The sequence below is a fragment of the Onychomys torridus genome, unplaced genomic scaffold, assembly GCF_903995425.1.
Source record: "Onychomys torridus unplaced genomic scaffold, mOncTor1.1, whole genome shotgun sequence".
NCBI lineage: Eukaryota > Metazoa > Chordata > Mammalia > Rodentia > Cricetidae > Onychomys > Onychomys torridus.
The window spans coordinates 1-21685 of record NW_023412871.1 but is presented as its reverse complement, the minus strand read 5'-3'; the positions used below and the strand labels follow the sequence as shown (position 1 = coordinate 21685).

The 21685-nt window shown below is 36.1% G+C and overlaps 1 pseudogene; it reads left to right on the top strand.

Annotated features, from left to right (window-relative positions):
* The first annotated feature begins 421 nt into the window (after nucleotides 1-421).
* Nucleotides 422-5885, top strand: LOC118576051 (annotated as a pseudogene).
* Nucleotides 5886-21685: the final 15800 nt, after the last annotated feature.

Genomic DNA, 21685 nt, shown 5'->3' with positions numbered 1-21685 from the left:
TCTAAATGATGGGGCTGATTGTGAAGTATGGCAATTTTCTCCTGACTCATTATCTCACAGGCTTGTGGACTCCACAGCAAAGTTGAATTCTGAGGCTGCAGCTGTGAATAAGCCTGAAGAGGCTATCTCCTTTGTTACTTAAAGCATTGCTATGAGGGCAGAGAGAACCAGATAATTGAGATGACCACTTTCTTCAAATAGAGAATACAGATTATTTTCCCAGAGGGGGCATCTGAAGCATGGGACAGAATAATTTGGGCTGTCACTGAGTCATTGGAAAATAAGCTTTCTCAAACATTTCATTAGGACTCAGGGTGGTCTGTCCATCCTCTTTGCTTTGTCATACTGCAAGTTAATTTGTGTTCATCTACCCACAAGGAGCAAAAGGGAGCCACCATCCCATCAAGTCTTCCTCACCAAGATGCAGGTGAAGCAGAAGGTGCAGAGACTGATCAGGAAGCTACAGCAAATTACAACTGAGAGAAATTAGAAGTGAGATCGCTTGATCTTTATCACAGAAGAGTACATGAAGAATAGGTTTTCATTCTTTCAGCCCCTGTGGTTTCAATGTCAGGTCCACTCTATCATCATTAATTCATTTTATATAAGGTCTGTGTTTCTGGTAGGCTGCATCTTCAGGGTATGCCCTTGCCCAAAATCATGTCTCTGAATTTTTCTCAAAGGCAGAACCTCAAATGTGGGGAGGAATGACATGAGGATAAAGCCTATTCTCCTCCCTCTAAAAAGAAAGAAAAACTGAGCCTGTGGCATGGATAAAGAAAGTGTGGTCCATATACACAATGGAGTACTACTCAGCAGAGCAAAAACAATGACCTCATGAGGTTTGCAGGCAAATGGATGGAATTAGAAAAAACATCCTGAGTGAATTAATTCAGACTCAGAAAGACAAACATGTTTTTCTAACTTCTTTTTCTATATGTATATATTGGATATTAGACCTTTATTAGGTGGGAATTTTTCTTTTATTTTTCTGATTTCTTGTGTTCAATTAGTATATTTTGGATATTAGAACTTCACCAGAGGAGAATTTTGGTGTTATTTAATTTATAGTCTTCAATAACTATATGTCTCATAATAGAATTTTATCAGATGAGAATTTTGGTTTTATTTAACTAAGTATATCTACTCTGCATTTTTTGGATATGAGACCATTATCAGATGTGAGTTTTTCTTCTATTTATCTGATTTCTTATATTTAATAAGTATGTTTTGTATATTGGACCTTTACTAAGGGGAAGTTTTTTTTTCTAATTTCTTTGTTCTATGTGTATATTTTAGATGTTAGAATTTTAACAGATGAGAATTTTTGTTATATTTATCTAATTATGGTCAGTATTTAAATTTGGGGTGTTATAATTAAACAGATGGGAATTTTTGTTTTATATATCTGATTTATTCCATTCAATATGTTTAATTTGTGTCTCAGACCTACCAGTGAGTATTTTGTTGTTTCTAATTTTCTGATATCAGCATAAATATTTTGGATATTAGAACTTTATCAGTTGACAATTTTTGTTTTATATACCTGATAGCTTGTTTTTAATATGTATATTTTTTATATTAGACTTTTATCAGATAAGAATTTGTGTATTATTTATCTGATTTCTAGGGTTCAACATGTATATTTTGTGAATTACACCTTTAGCATTTGAGAATTTTTGTTTTATTTATCGGATTTCTTTTGTTTAATATGTATATTTTGGATATCACAGATTTATCATTTGAAAATTTTTCTTTCATTAAATTTCTTGTGTTTTGTAAGTATATTTTGGATATTAGACCTTTATGAGGTGAGAAATTTTTGTTTTATTTCATCTTCTGTGTTCAGTATGGATATTTTTAAAGTTAGACCTTTATCAGTTGAGAATTTTTGTTTTATTTATCTGACTTCTTGGGATCTATGTATAGGTTTGTATATCAGACCTTTATCAGATGAGAATTTTTTATCCTATTTCTTGTGTTAAATATTTAAATTTTTGATATTTACATTTAGCAGATGTGAGTTTTTTCTTGTGTTTAATATGTGTATTTTGTTTATTAGACTTTTATCATGTGGGAATTTCTCTTTTATTTACTGATTTCTTTTGTTTAATAGATGTATTTTGTATACGAGAATTTTACAAGTGAGAATTTAGTAGTTTATTATAATTTATTGGGTTCAATAAAATATGTTGGAATTTAGACCTTGATCAGGTGACAATTTTTGTTTTATATACAAAAATTCTCCCCTAATAAATATTTATTTCCAAAATATACTTATTGAGTACTAGAAATCAGAAAAATAATACAAAAATTCTCACCCAATAAAGTTCTAATATCCAAAATGTCCACATTGAACTCAAGAAACAAAAGAAATAAAACAAAAATTATCCTCTGATAAAGATCATATATCAAAAATATACATATCGTAGCTGGATGGTGGTGCTGCATGCCTTTAATCCCAGCACTTGGGAGGCAGAGCAAGGTGGACCTCTGAGTGCAAGGCCAGACTGGTCTACCAAGTGACTTCCAGGAAAGGTGCAAAACTACACAGGGAAACCCTGTCTCGAAAAACCAAATATATATATATATATATATATTAGAAAAAATTAAACAAAAAAATTTTTCATCTGATAAAGGATAATATCCAAAATATACATATTAAACACAAGAAATCAGAGAAATAAAATAAAAACTCTCACAAAATTAAGGTCTAAGACCCAAAACATACATAGAGACCACAAGAAATTAGAAAAAGAAAACAAAATTCTCACGTGATAGAGGTCTAATATTAAAAATATACATGTTAAAAAATAAATTAAACAAAACAAAAATTATCATCCTATAAAGGTCTATAATTGTTTAAAATATAAATAATGAACACAAGAAATTAAATTAAACAAATATTCTCATCAGATAAGTCTAATAACCATAATAGATACATTAATCCCCAAAAATAAGATAAAAAACAAAAATTTAAATCTGATAAGGGTCTAATACAAAAATATGCATATTGTCCACAAGAAAGTAAATTCAATAAAAACCCTCACCTTATAAAGCTTTAATAACCACTATATATATTTTGAATAAAAGACATCAAATAAATAAAGCAAACATTCTCATCTGAAAAAGGTCTAATATCCAAATTATATATATTGAACATAAGAAATCAGATAAATAAAACAAAAATTCTCACTTGATAAAGGTCTAGTATCCAAAATATACTTACTGAACACAAGAAGTTTAATAAAACAGAAAGTTTCAAGTGATAAATCAGTGATATCCAAAATATACATATTAAACAAAAGAAATCAGATAAATAACACAAAAATTCTCAAATGCTAATGGTGTAATATACAAAATATACATGTTGAACCCAAGAAATCAGGTAAATAAAACACAAATTCTCATCTGATAAAGTCTAATCTACAAAATATACATATTAAAAACAAGATATCAGGTAATAAAACAAAATTGTCAACTGATAAAGTTTTAATATCTTATATATATATATATATATATATATATATATATATATATACTGATATAAAAAAATTCGAAACAACAAAACTCTCACTGGTAGGTCTAATATACAAATTATACATATTGAATGAAATAAATTAGAAATATAAAATTCTCATGTGATAAAGGTATCATATCCAAATATACATATTGAACAAAATAGAAAAGAAAAAGAAAAAAAATAATGTGATAAATTTCAAATATCAAAAACATACATATTGAACACAACAAATGAAGTAAAACAAAAATTTTCAACAGATAAAGGGCTAATATCCAAAATATACATATTGAAAATAAAAAATTAAGTAAAACAAAATTTCCTTTCTGATAAAGAGCTTATATCCAAATTTACATGTTGAACAAAACAAATAAAAAGAAAGTACAATTTTCATGTAAATTGTCAAATATCAAAAACAAACACATTGAACACAACAAATTAAATAAAACAAAGTTTCTCATCTGATAAAGGTCTATACAAAATATACATACTAAAAACTAGAAATCAGATAAATAGTAAAATGATTCTCATTTGTTATTGCTCTAATAACAAAATTATATATCTTAAAAACACAAGAAATTAAATAAAAAATTTCTATCCTGATAAAAAAATCTAATATCCAAAAGACATCTATTGAACCCAACAAATCGAATTAATATAAGAAAAATTCTAATCAGATAAATGTCTAATACCCAAAATATACATAAAGTATAAAAAAAGATGACTGAAACAAAAATTCTAATCTGATAAATTTGTAAAGTCTACATTTGAATTATTCACATTGACAACCAGAAATCAGATAATTATATTTTGAATCTTTCAATTAATCAGTTGAAAATTTTTGTTTTATGTAATTTCTTGTGTTAAATATATACATTTTTGATATTTGACCTTTATAACATGAGAAATTTTGATATGTTTTTCTAATTTGTTGTATTTAATATGTATATTTGGTTATTATAACATTATCAGATGAGAGTTTTTGTTTTATTTACCTGATTTCTTTTGTTAAATATGTATATTTTTGATAATAGACCTTTATCAGGTGAGAATTTTTGTTTATTTAATTTTTTGTGTTCAGTATGTATACTTTAGATACATGACATCATATAACAATTTTTTATTTATCTGATTTCTTGGGATTAATGTGTATATTTTGCATATCAGCACTTTACTGCTGATAATTTTTTTATATATTTCTTGTGTTCCATATGTATATTTTGGATATTTGACATTTATCAGATGAGAAGCTTTGTTTTATTTTTGTGATTTTGGGGGTTCAGTATGCATGTTTTGAATATTTCAATTTATCAGATGAAAATTTTTGTTTTATGTAATTTCTCCTGTTCAATATGTGTATTTTTGATATTAGACCTTTGTTCCATGAGAAATTTTGTTTCGTTTTTCTGATTTCTTCTGCTTCATATGTATATTTAGGATACTAGACCTTTATCAGATGAGAATTTTTGTATTATTTATCTGATTTCTAGTGCTCAATATGTATATTTTGGATATAGTCTTTTATCAGGAGAGAACTATTTTTTTATTTAATTTCTTGTGTTAAATAAGTATGTTTTTGGAGAACAGGGGAGGTCTGACCACACGTGCTGGACACAAGCGTACCACGGTTCCCTACTCTTGGCCCTTGTACAACACGGGGTCCTAGGGCTCCAGAAAGCCAGCGACTGGTGCCCTAGGAAATCCTGCAGCAGTGCCCTGCGTGAGACCGGTGGAGGTGAGACCGTTCTCTTCCCACCGAACCCTGTTCCTCGCGGGCACTTTTCCTGTAGCACCCAGAAACTTCTAGCAGGTGCCCGAGGGCTGACTGCGAGCTTGATGAACGGAGGCGCGCTGTCCCGACTCATGCCCGCCTCGCCTGGAGTCGCTGGAACCTGCAGTACCCGGTGGAGACCCGCATCCCCAGTACTGCTGCGCTGCAGCAGCTGCTGCAGATCTGGAGCAACTGAAGCCAGGGCCGGCTCGGCGGCCATGGCACGCTGCCACGAGCGCGAATGCAACCGCGTGAAGCTGGTCAACTTGGGCTTCCAGGCGCTGCAGCAGCACGTGCTCACACAGCGCCAGCAAGAAGCTGAGTAAGGTGGAGACGCTGCGCTCTGCGGTAGAATATGTTCACGCGCTGCGGCGGCTTGTGGAGCACAAGGAGGTGTGCGCCGCGCTTGCCATTGGCTGCCCGCGCGCCTCCTGCCTCCTCCCCCGCCAGTGCCTTGCTGTCCTGCGCCTCTTCATCCCTGGACCGTGGGGGCAGCTTGGAGCCTGGTTCCCCCGCTCCGCCTACTCATCAGAGGACAGAGGCTTCAAGGGAGAGCTGAGACCCATGCAACACGAGCTGGTTGGGGGCTACTGAGTCCCAACCCCTCTAAGCCGCATCCCTGTTCTTCTTGCCCACAGAGCCTGGACCTTCATCAGGTGAGAATTTTTGTGTTATCTAATTTTATATGTTCAGATCGATATTTTGGATATTTAACGTTTATCACCAGAGATTTTTTTTTGTTTTTCTGATTACTTTTCTTCAGTGTGTATATTTTTGATTTTAGACCTTTTTCAGATGAAAATCTTTTTATCTGATTTCTTATTTTCAATATGTATATTTTTGCTATAAGACATATATCAGATGAAAATTGTATTATTAATCTGATTTCTAATGCTCAATATGTATATGTTCAATATAGAAATTCACAAGGGAGAATATTTGTTTATTTTATTTCTTGTATTCAATATGTATATTTTTGGTATTAGACCTGTATCAGGTGAGAATTTTTGTTTTATTTATCTGATTTCTTGTGTTCAATATGTATATTTTTGATATTAGACCATTATCAGATGAGAATTTTTTTTATCTAATCTAATATGTTCAATGACAATATATTTGATATTTGACCTTTATCACATGAGAATTTTTGGTTTTTCTAATAATTTGTGTTCAGTATGTATATTTTCGATATTAGACCTTTATCAGATGCGATTTTTGTTTTATCTAATTTTGTATGTTCAATATGTTTATTTTGAATATAAATCATTATCAGGAGATAATCATTGTTTTATTTAATTCTTTGATTACAAGTGAAAGCTACAATTATATGTGGGCATAAAGATAACTATATAGAAGGTACCTAAGAATAATTAAGGCCATGGGTCTTAGAGGAAAACATACTACTATTATTTTCATAGGGAAATCTTTTGAGAAGGAATAGACAGAGGGTTTTACCACACATGCTGTATAAGGAGGGGTGTGTTGTGTTTGGTGTGTGTGTGTGTGATTATAGTAAACAGTTTCCCAGAACATTAAAAGGTTAGAGAGATTTTTTAAATCTCACTGAAAATTCTTTCTTTTTTTGTTATTTATTATATTTGTGCTTTAATTTTACACATCAGCCATGGGTTCCCCTGTCTTCCCCTTCCTGTCCCTGCCCCCATCTTCCCCCAGCCCCTCCCCTCCATTCCCATCTCCTCCAGGGCCAAGACTCCCATGAGGATTCATTTACACCTGGTGGATTCAGTACAGGCAACTCCAGTCCCCTCCTTCCAGGCTGAGCAAAGTGTCCCTGTGTAAGCCCAAGGTTCCAAACAGCCAGCTCATGCACTAAGGACAGGTCCTGGTCCCACAGCCTGGGTGCCTCCCAAACAGTTCAAGCTATTCAGTTTTCTCACTTATGCAGAGAGCCTGATCCAGCTGGGGGCTCCACAGCCTTTGGTTCATAATTCATGTGCTTCCATTTGTTTGGCTATTTGTCCCTGTGCTTTTCTAATCTTGGTCTCAACAATTCATGCTCTTACAGTCCCTCCTCTTTCTTGACAATTGGACGCCTGGAACGCTATAGCGTTCTTCCCATTTTTTGTTTGTCTGTTCCTCCACTTTATTTTTGATTTCTTCTATATAAGGCTCTAGCCTCTTCATGATGTTACTTATAAGGTTGTTTTCTTCTTCTTCTTCTTCTTCTTCTTCTTCTTCTTCTTCTTCTTCTTCTTCTTCTTTTTCCATTCTGTGATGTTCAGGTCTAGCTGTTGGAGGAGGGCTAGGTTCTGGTGATGCTGTATTGCTCTTTATTTTGTTGTATGTACTTCTGCCTTGACATCTGCCCATCTCCTCAAGGATTTGTTCTTGGTCTCATCAGTGTACTTGGTCCAGACAGAGCTGACAGATGCTGGGAGCCTCTCTCTGGTCCAGATGGAAGCTCTGGGCCAGATGGGAGCTCTGGGTCCAGAAGAGAGTGCTGGCCAAATAGGAGCTGGGGTCTGGACTCTGAGTCTCAGGAAGTCCCTGGGGTCTCCTTATTGTCCAGATGGGAGCTCTTCTTGTCCAAATGGGAGTTCCAGGGCAGGATGGAAGCTCTGATCCAGATGGGAGTTCCCGGGCAGGATGGAATGCTGGAGGCTGCTTTCTAATTCTTCCGGAAGTGGCTGGAGTCTCTGGCAGATGGGTATGGGGGCAAGGCACTATGGTTGTAGTGTCCACCAAAGGGTCTCTCTGGTCCAGATAGATGGGAGCTGGAGGCTGGTCTCTGAGTCTCTGGAAGTGGCTGGGGTCTCAGGCAAATGTGTGTGGTGGCAGGGGGTGGAGATTGCAGGGTCTGCCTGCAGTCTTGGAAAAGGGGAGCCTTCCCACAGGGCCCAGCAAATGGCCTGAAACTGGGGCTAAGCTGGGCAGGTCCTCCTGGGATGGCTGGTGCTCAGGGGTAGAATCCAGGGGTGGTTGCCTCTCTGACTATAACCCCAGGTACTCACATCTGGTCCAGATGGGAGTTCTGGGGCATGATGTAAGCTGTGGGCTGGTTTCTAATTCTCCTGAAGTGGCTTTGGTCTAGGGCAGATCTGAGTGGGGGCAGAGCATGGAGATTGTAGGGTTCACCTGAGGGTATTGGAGAGGGGGAACTTTCCCAGTGGGGATGGGGGTCCTGTCCAATAGCCAGAACCTGGGGCCCAGTTGGGCAGGTCTTTCTCAGAGTGGTTGGTGCCTAGGGCTGGAATCCAGGTGTGGGCTTCTCTGGGTGTGACCCCAGGCACTCAACTCTGGTCCAGGTGGGAGTTCCAGGGCAGGATGGAAGCTGGGGGCTGGTCTCTGAGTCTCAGGAAGTGGCTGGGGTCGCAGGCAAATGGGTGTGGGGCCAGGGTGTTGAGACTGCAGGTCCTGCCTGCAGTCTTGGGAAAGGGGAGCCTTCCTGCAGGGCCCTCCAAATCTGATGAGAATTTTTTTTATCTGATTTCCTGTGTTCAATACGTGTATTTTTTTTGTATTAGACCTTTTTCAGATGAGACCTTTTGTTTTATTTATCTCATTTTGTATGCACTATGTATAACTTGAATATTAGTTCTTAATCAGATGAGAATTTTTGTTTTATATATTTGATTTCTCATTTTTAGTATTCATAATTAAGATATGAATTCTTTATCAGGTTAGAATATTTGTTTTATTTAATTTCATCTACTCAATATGTATATACTTAACATTAGACCCTTAGCAAATGAGAATTGACATTTTATTTACCTAATTTCTTACGTTGTATATACATATTTTTGATTAAAGTCTATTATCACGTGAAAATTTTTTGTTTTATTTAACTGGTGTCCTGTGTTTAATATGTATATTTTGGATATTAGACATTTATCAGGTCACAATTTTTGTTTTATATATTTGATATTTGTGATCAGTATGCATATTTTTGATATATGTTTGTCATATCATCAAAATTCTTGTTTTTTTTTTTTTTGTTTCTTGTGTTCAATATGTATACTTTTGCCCCAGACCTTTATCAGATGAGATTTTTGTTTTGTTTTCTTTGATTTCTTGTGTTCTATATGAATATTTAGAATAGTAGTTTTTATCAGGTGAGAATTTTTGTGTTATTTTTTTCTGTTTTCTTTGGTTCAATATGTATATTTTGAATATCAGACATTTATCTGGTGTGAATTTTTGTTTAATTTATCTAATTATCATCAGTGTGTTTGTTTTGGGTATTCAAACTTTATCAGATCAGAATGTTTATTATGTATCTGATATCTTGTGTTCAATATGTATATTTTGGATATTGGACCTACTGGTGATAATTTTTATGTTTTGAATTATTGTATCCAATAAGTTTATTTTACTTATTAGACTTTTATCAGATGAGATTTTTTATTTATCTGATTTCTTGTGCATAGTATGTGCACTTTTGATATTAGACATTTTTATCTAATGAGAATTTTTGTTTATTTAATAAGATATATATACTTAATGTGTGTATGTTGGATATTAGACATTTATCAGATGAGAAAGTTTGATGTTTTTATCCAGTTTCCTGTATTCAATATGCATATTTTTGATATTAGACTTTATCAGATGAGAATTTTCATTTATTTGTTTTCCTGTATTCAATATGTATATTTTTATATTAGATCTTTATCAGATGAGAATTTTTGATTTATTTAGCTGGTATCCTGTGTGCAATATGTATATTTTGGATATTAGAAATTTATCAGATGAGATTTTTTGTTTTATTTATCTAATTACATTCAATATGTATATTTTTGGATATTAGACCCCAATCAGATGATAATTTCCTTTTTATATATTTGATTTCTAGTGTTCTGTGTGCATATTTTGGATATTAGTTCTTTCTTAAGTGAGAATTTTTGTTTTATTTAATTACTTGTGTTCAGTATGTATATTTTTGATAATAGACTTTTATCAGTTGAGAATTTTCATTTTATTTATCTGATTTCTTGTGTTCTGCATGTGTATTTTGGATATTAGTCTATTATCAGATGAGAATTTGTCTTTCATTTAACTAATTATGTTCCATATATTTGTTTTGGATATTAGACCTAAGTTTGGGTACATGTTTCAAAAGTTGAAATGAGTGTGTACTCTGCTCCTCAAACAATAAATTCTCATTTGGAGAAGAGAAAAATCAAATTCTTGGAGCACCAAGTCAAAAGTAGTTTTGGGTTCATTCAGTCTTCTTTTTCTTTTGCATTACCTGTGCTGAGGTAAAGGTGAACTTAGATCAGCCATCCACACCTTACTACTATTTAACAACATGTTCACAGGCTTGAATAGAAGGCTTAGCATTGAGAAAACTACCTGTACATACACAGGGACTGACTCTCATTTCCTGCACTCACAAGACAGCTCACAACTGACAGTACCTCTAGTCACAGGGGATCAGACATCATATTCTAGTCACCATTGGTACCTAGGATGAACTTGGTACACTAACTTGCAAAACTTATGCACTTAAATTCAATTTCATTCTTTTTAAAGATAACAGGCACATTAATAAAGCCTTCCTTACAATATGGAATCGCATACATAACTGTCTTTTCACTATTTGCATTACTGGCTTCCTAAGGGGCAAGGCAAATGCTCTCAAGTACATGGAAATACTGGTAGATGTGACAAATCTACCTTGCATTGTCAGATCTGTCTCTGGTCATGCAGTCCAAATTTCCTAACATTTGTGATAATGTGCTGTGAAAGACTTAAATTTTGAATATGAACTGCATGTGGCATAAAATTATGAGTCAATGGAATTGATAATTGTGAGCATTTGATTGTTATGTGAGTTCTTAGGGAAGACTTGCCAAGTTTAGGATGGACCATCACTGGAGTAAGTTCGAAGAGAAACAACAAATGACTCTTTTGTATGTAGGTGAGAGAAATCCAACGTGGGTAACCAAGAGGACCAGTACTTCTGAGCCAACTCTTCAGGTCCCAAATATGTCATTATAATTTTGATGATGATGATGTCCTACTGCTGTTTGTTTCCTGTGACTTGAAGGTGAGGAATGTCCCCTCTAAATGGTTGTCAAAGGATTCAATGTATTTCTATACCTCTGTGAATGGACTCTCTAGATTGTTTTTTATTTTAATTGTCAACACATTTCTCTTGATGTGAGTAAACATAACAAAATCTTTTGTTGAAACCAGTCACAGTGCAGCCAGATTATATTATGAAAAAATTCCATAATTTGAGATATGCTTTTCCTTCTGGAATTTTTTTGAGACATGATATGTCCAAATAGGCTGCACTGGAATTCACTATTGGGATCAAGCTGGACTCAAACTCAAAGTTATTGGCTCAACATATTCTCCCTAGGGCTGGAATTATATAATGTACCTTTAAGTCCAGAAACATGGGTTTCTAAGTGACCTACAATGGAATCAGGAAATGAAAGGATAAAACAATATTTAAAAAGAAATCATAATTTATTTGAGGAACAGAATTATTTCTTGAAATTCTATAATTTAAATGGGCACATCATTTATATTATCAATAATTGGGTTATTTTCTTTGCTGTTATTTTCATCCACTTAAAAACTTAAAAATGTTTGAACTGCATTTGTGTGTCTACACCTGTGCCAGGATGTAGATGTAGCACTGAGAGGACACGTTACATTTGTCTGTTATCTGCTTCCCCTAAGGGAGTTCTAGTGACGAAACCTGTGGAGTCATTTAGTTGCAAATGGCACTTACTCAGGTCTAAACATAATTTATGTATGGGCTGATGTAGGAGTGTACATATGTCAATGCCCAAGTGCAGAAATTAAAAAAAAATTGTAGGAGTAGTATAGACCACCCAGAGACAGAACTCAGGTCCTCAGGCTTAGCAGAAACAACTTTTCAGAATGAGGCAATTCTCTAGTATTTGATTGTGTTTCAGAGACAATGTTATAAACAAATGCTTAGTCCCCATAATCAATTTTGAAAAATATGTGGTTTTATAAATATTTTAATATGCAAAGAAAATTTATCATTTATTTGTCCTTTGTCTTTGTAATCTTCTATGAAATTAGTTTATAATCTGTAAATAAGACAATAATTCAATGTTGTAGTATATTTACACATCTTATTTGAGCTCCAGTGAGAAGGCTCACTGGTAAGGACTTTGGTGTGCAAACCTGGAAACAAGATGATGATCATCCTATTAGGAGGACCACAAAGCTATCTTCTGGTCTCTACATATGTGCCATGAGCCTACAACCCATAATAATATCACATACCACATAAATGTTTCTTACAAGAGAAATGTTAGTGATATTACATTACATGGCATCTCTGAAAAATTCTCTTTGAAGGAAGTACTTGATGATGAAATGACAGATGGTTAACTCATGTGGATGGGACAGTCCTGGAACATCAAATTATATAAATATACATATATAACAAATCAAGCTATGGTATAAGGTGCATGGTGGATTGCTGTTTATCCTACTTTATTACATCTTTATCAGATAAATGAAAATACACACATGAATACACACATGAGGTATTTTACGTTACTTATATTCTCATCCATTAAGCAATTTAACATTAACATTGTTTAATTTTGTTGAAAAAAGCATACAAGACGGGAGTACATCATCTGCCTTTGGACTTGTACTGAGGAGGAGGATACATGAGCATCACGAGTTCAAATATATCCCCAAATCATTACTAACATCCAAGCCAAACAAAATTACATGCACATATCTCAAGGGAATTTGTGAAACTATGAAAAACAAAGCCAGCAACAAAAAACCAACACCATTTTACAGACAAGCTTACTTAAAAAGTATGATCACACGCAGCCTGACATTTAAGTCAACAGTGGACCACTTAGATTGTAGGTATACCATTCTTTACATTACAGCAGAAAATTACCTATCACAAGGAAAAGTACAATATAGAAAATAAACAAGAGGCATAGGAGAAATATAAAGGCAACAAAATAAACATCACTAAATATTTTTGTTAAACATATAGCACACTTTAGTATCAACTTCAAAAGTTTCAAGATAGAAATCACAATGCACTGATCTCCACCATTAGTCCTAAGTGAACATGGTAAGTAATTTACTTCCTTCAAGTGTGTGATGAAAAATAAATGAACCATGAGTTCTTTTTCTTGAAGCTGAAGACAACTGTGATGTCTAATGTTTTTAACAAATTGTTTGCATGAATAGGGTTTTTCTCTTGTATGGGTTTTTCCTCATTTCCACACTTCAAAATGATATAAATAGACTCTAAAAAGTTTACAACACTAGAGATATGACTGGGCAGGTAAGAAATGTTCATTCCCAGGAACAAGGTCTGATTTTTGACAACTTCCTTTGATTCATCTCAAAGATCCAATGGTCTAACACTTTCAGGGACCAGATTAAATGATCACAAACCCACACAAACACAAAAACATCACATAATAACAGGTACAACAACTGTTAATAGAATAAATTTTGCATGAAGTTCTTTCTTCTTTTAAGCATTAATTACTGAAACAGGTGTTGAGGCATCTAACTGCTTTCACAATTTTTCTTCATCATGAATTGATTCATGTAACAGATAGCTAGCATGTGGGCTTGAAGGCAGGGAAATCAATCCTTCTAAGTTGTTGGTATAATTTGGGAATTTTTAGGAAATTCTGCCCTGCTGGAGGAAATATGTGACTGGGGCTTGGCTTTAAGAAATTATATCCACACACCATTTCCAGATCCCATTCTCTGCTTCAGGCTGCAGTTTAAAGCCTGATCTGACCTAGTCTGGTGATAAGATGGCCAAACACCCTAAAAGTTGTGCTGGAACTCTCATCCAATAACTGATGGAAGTGGATGCAGAGATCCTCAACCAGGCCCCAGGTGGAGCTCCAGGAGTCCAATTGTCGAGAAATAAGAGGGACTGTAACAGCATGAATTGTTGAGATCAAGATTGGAGAGGCACAGGGACAAATGGCCAAATGAATGGAAACACATGAATTATGAATCAAAGGCTGTGGAGCCCCTAGCTGGATCAGGCCCTCTGTATAAATGAGACATTTGAATAGCATGAACTGTTTGGGAGGCATCCAGGCTGTGGTACTGGGACCTGTCCTTAGTACATGAGCTGGCTGTGTGGAACCTAGGGCTTACACAGGGACACTTTTCTCAGCCTGGAAGGAGGGGACTGGACCTGCCTGTACTGAATCCACCAGGTTTAAATGAATCCCCAGGGGAGGCTTGGCCCTGGAGGAGAAGGGAATGGAGGGGAGGGGCTGGGGGGAAGGTAGGGGTGGGGGCAGGAGGGGGGAGGACAGGGGAACCAAAGGCTGATGTGTAAAATTAAAACACAAATACAAATATAATAAAAATGAACATTATATATAAATACATAAATAAATAAAATCCTAAGAAAAAAGAATGTGAGTTCATAGCCTCCTGCTTTAGCTGCCATGTCTGACACTTATTGCCATGCCACTTTCATGCTGATACTCTATACCTCTGGAACCAAGAGCCAATTTATACACTTTTATAAGTTGATCTGGATATTATATCATGACAGAAAAGGAAATACTACATATACATAAATTTTTATATCTCAATTAGTTATTTCATGCAATTTAAGAAAAGTAAAAAATGTAAAAGTTACTTTGCCATTTAAATCAGTAGTGCAAGTTCCAAAACTACACAAAAAAACCTGTCTCAAAAAATCAAAGAAGTAAAAAATAGTGCAAGGTTGTACAGTCAGGGAAAGGTAACCCAACTGCTACAAGTCAGTTTTTACCTATAGCTGTGAAGGGAAGATACTCTGGATACCTTTTGCTACAAGGGAAAAGGTAAACTGAATATTGAGAAGTCATGCTACTCCTGATGCTTTTTTTTCCAGTGGGAAATGATCTCCATGCAAAAGGTATTAATCCTGCTCCTCTCCAAAAGGGAGCCCTTACAGTTGGACTCTGCTCCACTCTGCTAAGAGTGTTTCCCAAGAGAGATGTCCATTGAGGCTATTCTCCACTCCACTGAGGGAGTTTTTCAGCAGAGCTCTCAAAGCGTTTTCCGCTCTGGACTATTAGAGTTTCCAACAAAGATGTCCATTTCTTCTCAGCTAGGGCTCTAATTGTTACTTCTATGCTTCACTCAAGCAAGGGGTGGAATGCTATACAAATGTAGCAGTCTCTGGTGAAAAGTTGTTGCTTCAGCTCTCATCTTTTAAGGGAGTTTGCCAGGAGGGTGTCTGTTGCTTCTCTGATCTAATCCTATAATCAGATTCTCATCTACTCCAGTGAAAAGTCTCCACCCAAAATGCATTCAAGATATATATTTGACAGGAAGGAATCTAGGAGAGTTCCAGAATCTCCCAGGGAGAAAAAAGGGGCAGCTACCAAATGAACAGATAGAGGGATTGAAAAAGCTGAAATATTGTCTTGATTTCGTGCTCAAGAATTGGTTGTTTTCAGGCTCAGGGAATGGCTGGATTTGTGCTTAGCTGGTCAAGGCTACAGTGTGTTTCTTTGGCTCTGGTTTCAGGTCCAAAGTGTGTTTGTTTTACTGCCCCCTTTTAAAATTTTGATTCTGGTTTCAGGATCAGGGTGTTTCTATAACTGGGTTCTGGATTCAGGAACAAAGTGTGGTTCTTTGACTCTGGTTTCGGTGTCCAGATGTTTTTCACTCTGGTTTCAGGGACAAAGCGTGTATCTCTCAGTGTCGCTATTTTCAGGGTCAGTATTTGTTTATGTAGCTGCCTCATTTACCCTATAAAAAAGGCTTCATAAATATGTTTTTCCATGAATGTATTTTTGTAAACAATATGAAAGCAGACACCATAATTCTTGAGCATTTTTTGACACTGTCAAATGCTTTTCTATTGAAGACATACTCTTCTGTAACTGATCATAAGTGTGTTGGCTAAAGATCTTACCAAACACTTTATGAGCAGATGGCCACTGTAACTTTTTCATACAGTCAAGAACTATTGAAATATATGGAAAGGGTTTAACGGACTAATTCCACACAAAAAAACTATTCCTTATTCCTACCTGGAATGTAGGTTACTGGCATTGAAAGGGTAGGGACTGAGGAGCTTTAAGGCCCAAGTGTGAATCACAAAGTAATTCACAGGAACTTGTCACTGTCAGGTACATGTAGTTGTCAAAAACAGGAAAGAGTGGAAGACCTGGAGTGCACTGATACACTGAAAACCAGTCTCAGACACTTGAAATGATTTTAATAGGTATTGTATTATTCCAATTTTCCAATTCTTCTATTCTTGTATTTATTAACTTTTGTCCTTTCACTGTATGTGTGTGTGTGTGTGTTAGTGTATGTGTGCTATGTGTGCATTTGTAGACTATGTAGCACAGGCTGTAAAACTCAGAGCGATCTTTCTGCCTCTGTCCAGATGGCTGGCACTAAAATAATACACTACCACACAAGCTTGAAAAATAGTTTAATATTCTAAGTCTCCTCTTTTTATGTTGGCCAGGAAGACCATGTGATAATGTCAGAACCCCCGATGCTGGAGTTACAGACAGTAGCAATCTTCTATATGTGCTGGGAATGGAAGCTGGGTGCTCTGAAAGAAACTATGGTGTTCTTAAATGATAAGGCATTTTCTACCATAAGTTTTATATTCTTCTTTATGTTTCTCATCCAAGGCAGAGTAGTCAGGGTCAGATACCTGATGTGGATTACAAAGTAGAAATCTATATTTGTGAGAATAAAGCAAGGATGAGATCCCATTTATTTGACCAATACAACATTGTCAGCCAAATATCTATATATGTACAACTAACCAAAATGGATGCAGAAGAATGTGTTCATGTATTTCAGCAAACTTGTTTACTCACACTTAACAAGGTAGAATTTAGAAGGCATTTGGGAAAGGGAGTGATTGAAACGATAAAAGGGAAAAGGTATGTAATATCTTTTAATTAACAATTTTCTTCTTTATTAAGAAAATTTCTATTCACTTTACATATGAGCTACAGACCCCTCCTCTTCCTGCCTCCTATTATTCATCCCCAACATACCCCCCATTCTCACCTCCTCCAAGTCAATGTCTCCAATAGGGAGTCAGTAGAACCTGGCCCACTCAGCTGAGGCATGTCAAAGGCCCTCCCTGCTGCACCAAGGCTGCACAAGGTGTCACACCCTAGGTACTGGGCTCCAAAAAGCCCACCCATGTACCAGGGATGGATTGCAATCTCCCTGCCTGTGGGCATCCCAAATGGTTTAAGGTAAACAACTGTCTCACATATCCAGAGAGCCTAGTCCAGTCCTATGGGGTCTCCTCAGCTATTGATACACAGTTCATGGGTTCCCACTAGCATGTTTTGGTCATCCTTGCATGTTTTCTCATCATGATCTTGACCTTCCCTGTCCACAGAATCCCTCCTGTCTCTCATCAATTTTATTCCTAGAGCTCAGCCTGGAACCTGGCCATGGATCTCTATATCTGCTTCCAACAGTCACTTGATGAGGGCTTTCTGATTACACTTAGGTAATGTGCCATCTGATCACTGGAGTAGGCCAGTTCAGGCACCCTCACAACTATTGCCAGTAGTCTAAGGTGGGGTCATCCTTGTGGGTTCCTGAGAACTTTCCTAGCACCCTGTTTTGTTCTATTCCCATGAGGTTTTCATTTATCTCTTGTCTTGCTCTCCCACTCTGTCCCTTTTCATCTCAAACCTCCTCTTCCTCTTTATGCTCATCCCCCATTCTTTGCCTTCCATCCCCCTCACTCACTACCAGTTTGGTCATATAAATCTCATCTATTTCTCCTTTGTTGGACTATCTATGTGTCCCTCTTAATGTCCTCCTTTTTAGCTAGTCTCCCATAGCTAGGAGTAATGGGTTGCAGTATGGTTATTCTTTGCTTTATATCTAATATCCTCTTATGAGTGAGTACATATCATGTTTGTCTCTCTGACAATACCCAGGATATCTTTTTCCCCTTAATTGTCTCTCTCCAGGATACCTTCCATTTTGAACTAGAGGTGTTGCCTAACTTTTGGTAGTCAGGGAACTTTTCCTTCCAGAGCTAAACACTTCCACTATGATTTTAAATAATAATGTAGTAGTTTTAGATTTTGTACTCCTCTTTAATTACATGAAATAACTAATTCAGGTGTAAAACTCTATGGATTTATATTAGTTCTTTTTCTGTTCTTGTAATATAATGTCCATGTCAACTTATTTTGAGTTTTATTTGGTACCAGAAGGATACAGGATCACCATGTAAGTTGCATGACAACAAATGTCAGACATGGCAGCTAAATTGAGAGTTCATCATTAGCCTGCAACAGGAAGCAGAGAGTGAGAAATGAAAATGATGTGTGGATGTAAATTATCAAATCCTTCCCCCAGTGACATGTTTCCTCGCAGAACAGTATTTCCTAAACCTACACAAATGATACCACCAACAGAAAAGGATTTCTCTGACTCCATGTGTACATGCTTGCTTTCTGTTACATGAACCAATTCACAATGAAGAAAATCTCTGTAAACCTCTAAATGTCTCAATACCTGTGTTATAGTAATGCATGCTTACAAATGAAAAAAGTTTCATCAGTGAAAAATAGTTTTTCTAAAGAGTTGTTTTAATTTTAATTATGTGATGTCAGTACATGTTTTTGGGGTATGTGAATTTGCATGCTTGCTTCTGAAAATGTTAGGCTCTTGGATCTTCTTGTAGCAAGAACTAAAGGAAGGTGTCAAAATCAAGTCTTATTCCTGGGAATGAACTTTCCTTTACTGCGCAACCATATCTCTAGCTATGAAAATATTTTATATATATATATCATGCTAAAGTCATGAAATAGGGACAAACTCATACAAGAGAATAATTGTATTTACATAAACAACTTGGTACAGATTTTAGACATCACAGTTGTCTTCAGGTTAGAAAAAAATCTTACTTCATTTTCCTTTCATCATGGCTTTGAAAAAAGTAAATTAGTTACTGATGGGGGAGATCAATGCATTTTTGGTTCTATTTTGAAGCCTTTGAGTTAGATACTGTAGTGTGCTATATGTGTAGCAAATTCATTTAGTTAAATTTATTTTTGTGGTGTTTATATTCCTTCTGTGACTATTTTTAATCTTCCATTGTGTTTTTATTTAGTGATATCTATGTTTCTGGTTTAATACATATAATGGGAAGCCCATCATCTTACTAGTCTATTGTTTATTTAAATACCAGGCAATGTATGATCATATTTTCTGAGTAAGTGTGTCTGTGAAAGGGTGGTGGGTTGTGGTGTTTGGTTTTGACTCTATGTTTTCACAAATTCCCTTGAGATTTTGTTGTTCATAGTAAGGCCGGCATTGATTTCAATAATGATTCAAAGATATATTTGAACTCATGTTCCTCATTTGTCTACCTCCAGAGTAGTCTAAGAGTAGAAAATCTACTCCCAATGTTAGATGTTTTGTCAACACAACAATGTTAATTTTAAAATGCTTAATAGAAAAGAATATAAGAAATATTAAATCGTTTCTGTGTGTATTGAAGGCACTATTTTCATGTATCTACTAGAAATGTAATAAAGTAGGATGATCAGCAATCTGTTGTTTATCTTATATAATCAGGGCAGAGCTGTTGTGAGCAGCTTGAGGTGTCCAGGATACCTCATTCTCCAGGGCTGAACTGTCTCCTTGCAGTTCCAGCCATCAGAGCTGTCCTAAACAGATCCAGTTGTCCTGGACACCTTCAGTACAGAGCTGCTGTTCTGAGCTGCTCAAGGTGTGAGGTGTACCTTGCCCTCCAAGGCTAAACTGTCTCCTTGCAGTTCTAGCTATCAGAGTTGTCCTAAGCAGTTCAAGGAGTTGCCTGACTCCCCAGGTAGTCAGAACACCTTTCCCCAGAGTTGTTGCAACAAATTTACTTACATTGTTGGGGCCAAAACCCCGGGAACCAAACCCACAGAATTGCAAACAATTGATTTCCAGTGATTCTGACCCTAGGCCAGCAGAGGTAGGCTATTTAGGTGATATGAGGTAGAGCTGCATGAGCTCTCTCTGTAGGCTTGCTGAAATAGCATTCTAAGAATTTCCCTAGTGTCTACTCCACAGGTGTGTACCCTCTAGAATCTGCGAAGATATCTCTCCTGTCTTCCAAATCAAATACTCAGTGATGGTACCTGTCACAATGCAGATCAAAATAACATCATGAACAGATTTGAAATGGGACTCAAAATCATGGCAAATTTATAACCTCCCCAAGGGTATATCTGTGTTTCACTAAAGTAAGTACACTGGCAGAACTATAATGTTCAAAGTGGAGCTCCTAATTTTCACCAACATTAAGATAGGGAACTGCTCATACCCAAAAATAGACCCCTGAATGCAGGGACTAGGAGGAGATACATCCACAAACACATAGAAAAAATACACAACCCGTACAGGTGTGGGTGAGAGTCAGAGAGACAAAGAAAGAGGTATATAGAAAGACAGAAAAAGAGACTGAGTGATAGTGGAAGAACTCTATCAATTTGTTGCTGAACAAATGCATGCAGGGGTGTCCTCTCAGAGAGGAAGAAAAGGAGCAGGGATCAGTCTCAGTCCCTATGTCCACACATTCAGATGTGTGACCAGGCCTTCCCAACTGCTGCTTGGAGAATCAAACACAAGGCCTTTTCAAGCAAGTAACAAAACAATCAAATGAAACTGATAGCAACTAACATTTCACACTAGCCAACACCTGATAGAATGAATTCTGGGAACTCACATATTACTGCCTCAGTCCATGAGCACTATGACTCATGACACAGGTTCTGTTTTTGTTTCTTTTTAGAGGAAGTAGACTAGTCTTTGTCCTCATGTCATTCTTGTTCACATTTGAGGTTCTAACTTTTTGAAGAATTCAGAGACATGATTTTGGGCAAAAGCATACCATGAAGATGCAGCCTACCAGAAAAACAAGCCTTATGTAAAATGAATTAATGATGACTGAATGGACCTAAGATTTAAACCACTGAGTTTGAAAGAATGCAAACCTATACTTCACGCTCTCTTCTGTGGTAAAGATCAGGCAATCTCACTGCTAATTTCTTTCAATGTTCATATTCGGTAGCTGATTGGTCAGTTTTTGCACCTTCTGCTTACCTGCATCTTGGTGAGGAAGGCTTGGTGGGATGGCAGCTCCATGGAATTCCTTGTGGGTAGATGTACACAAATTAACTTGCAATATGACAAGGCAAAGAGGATGGACAGACCACTCTGAGTTATAATCAAATGTTTGAGAAAGCTTGTTTACCAATGACTCAGTGAAAGCCCAAATTATATTGTCCCATGCTTCAGTTGCCCCCTCTGGTGAAGTCAGCTATCTCTTCTATTTGAAGGGAAGTGGTTATCTCAGCTATCTGGTTCTCTCTGCCCTCACAGCACATGCTCCAAGTAACCAAGTAGAGAGAGTGATGAGAAAATCGCCATAGTTC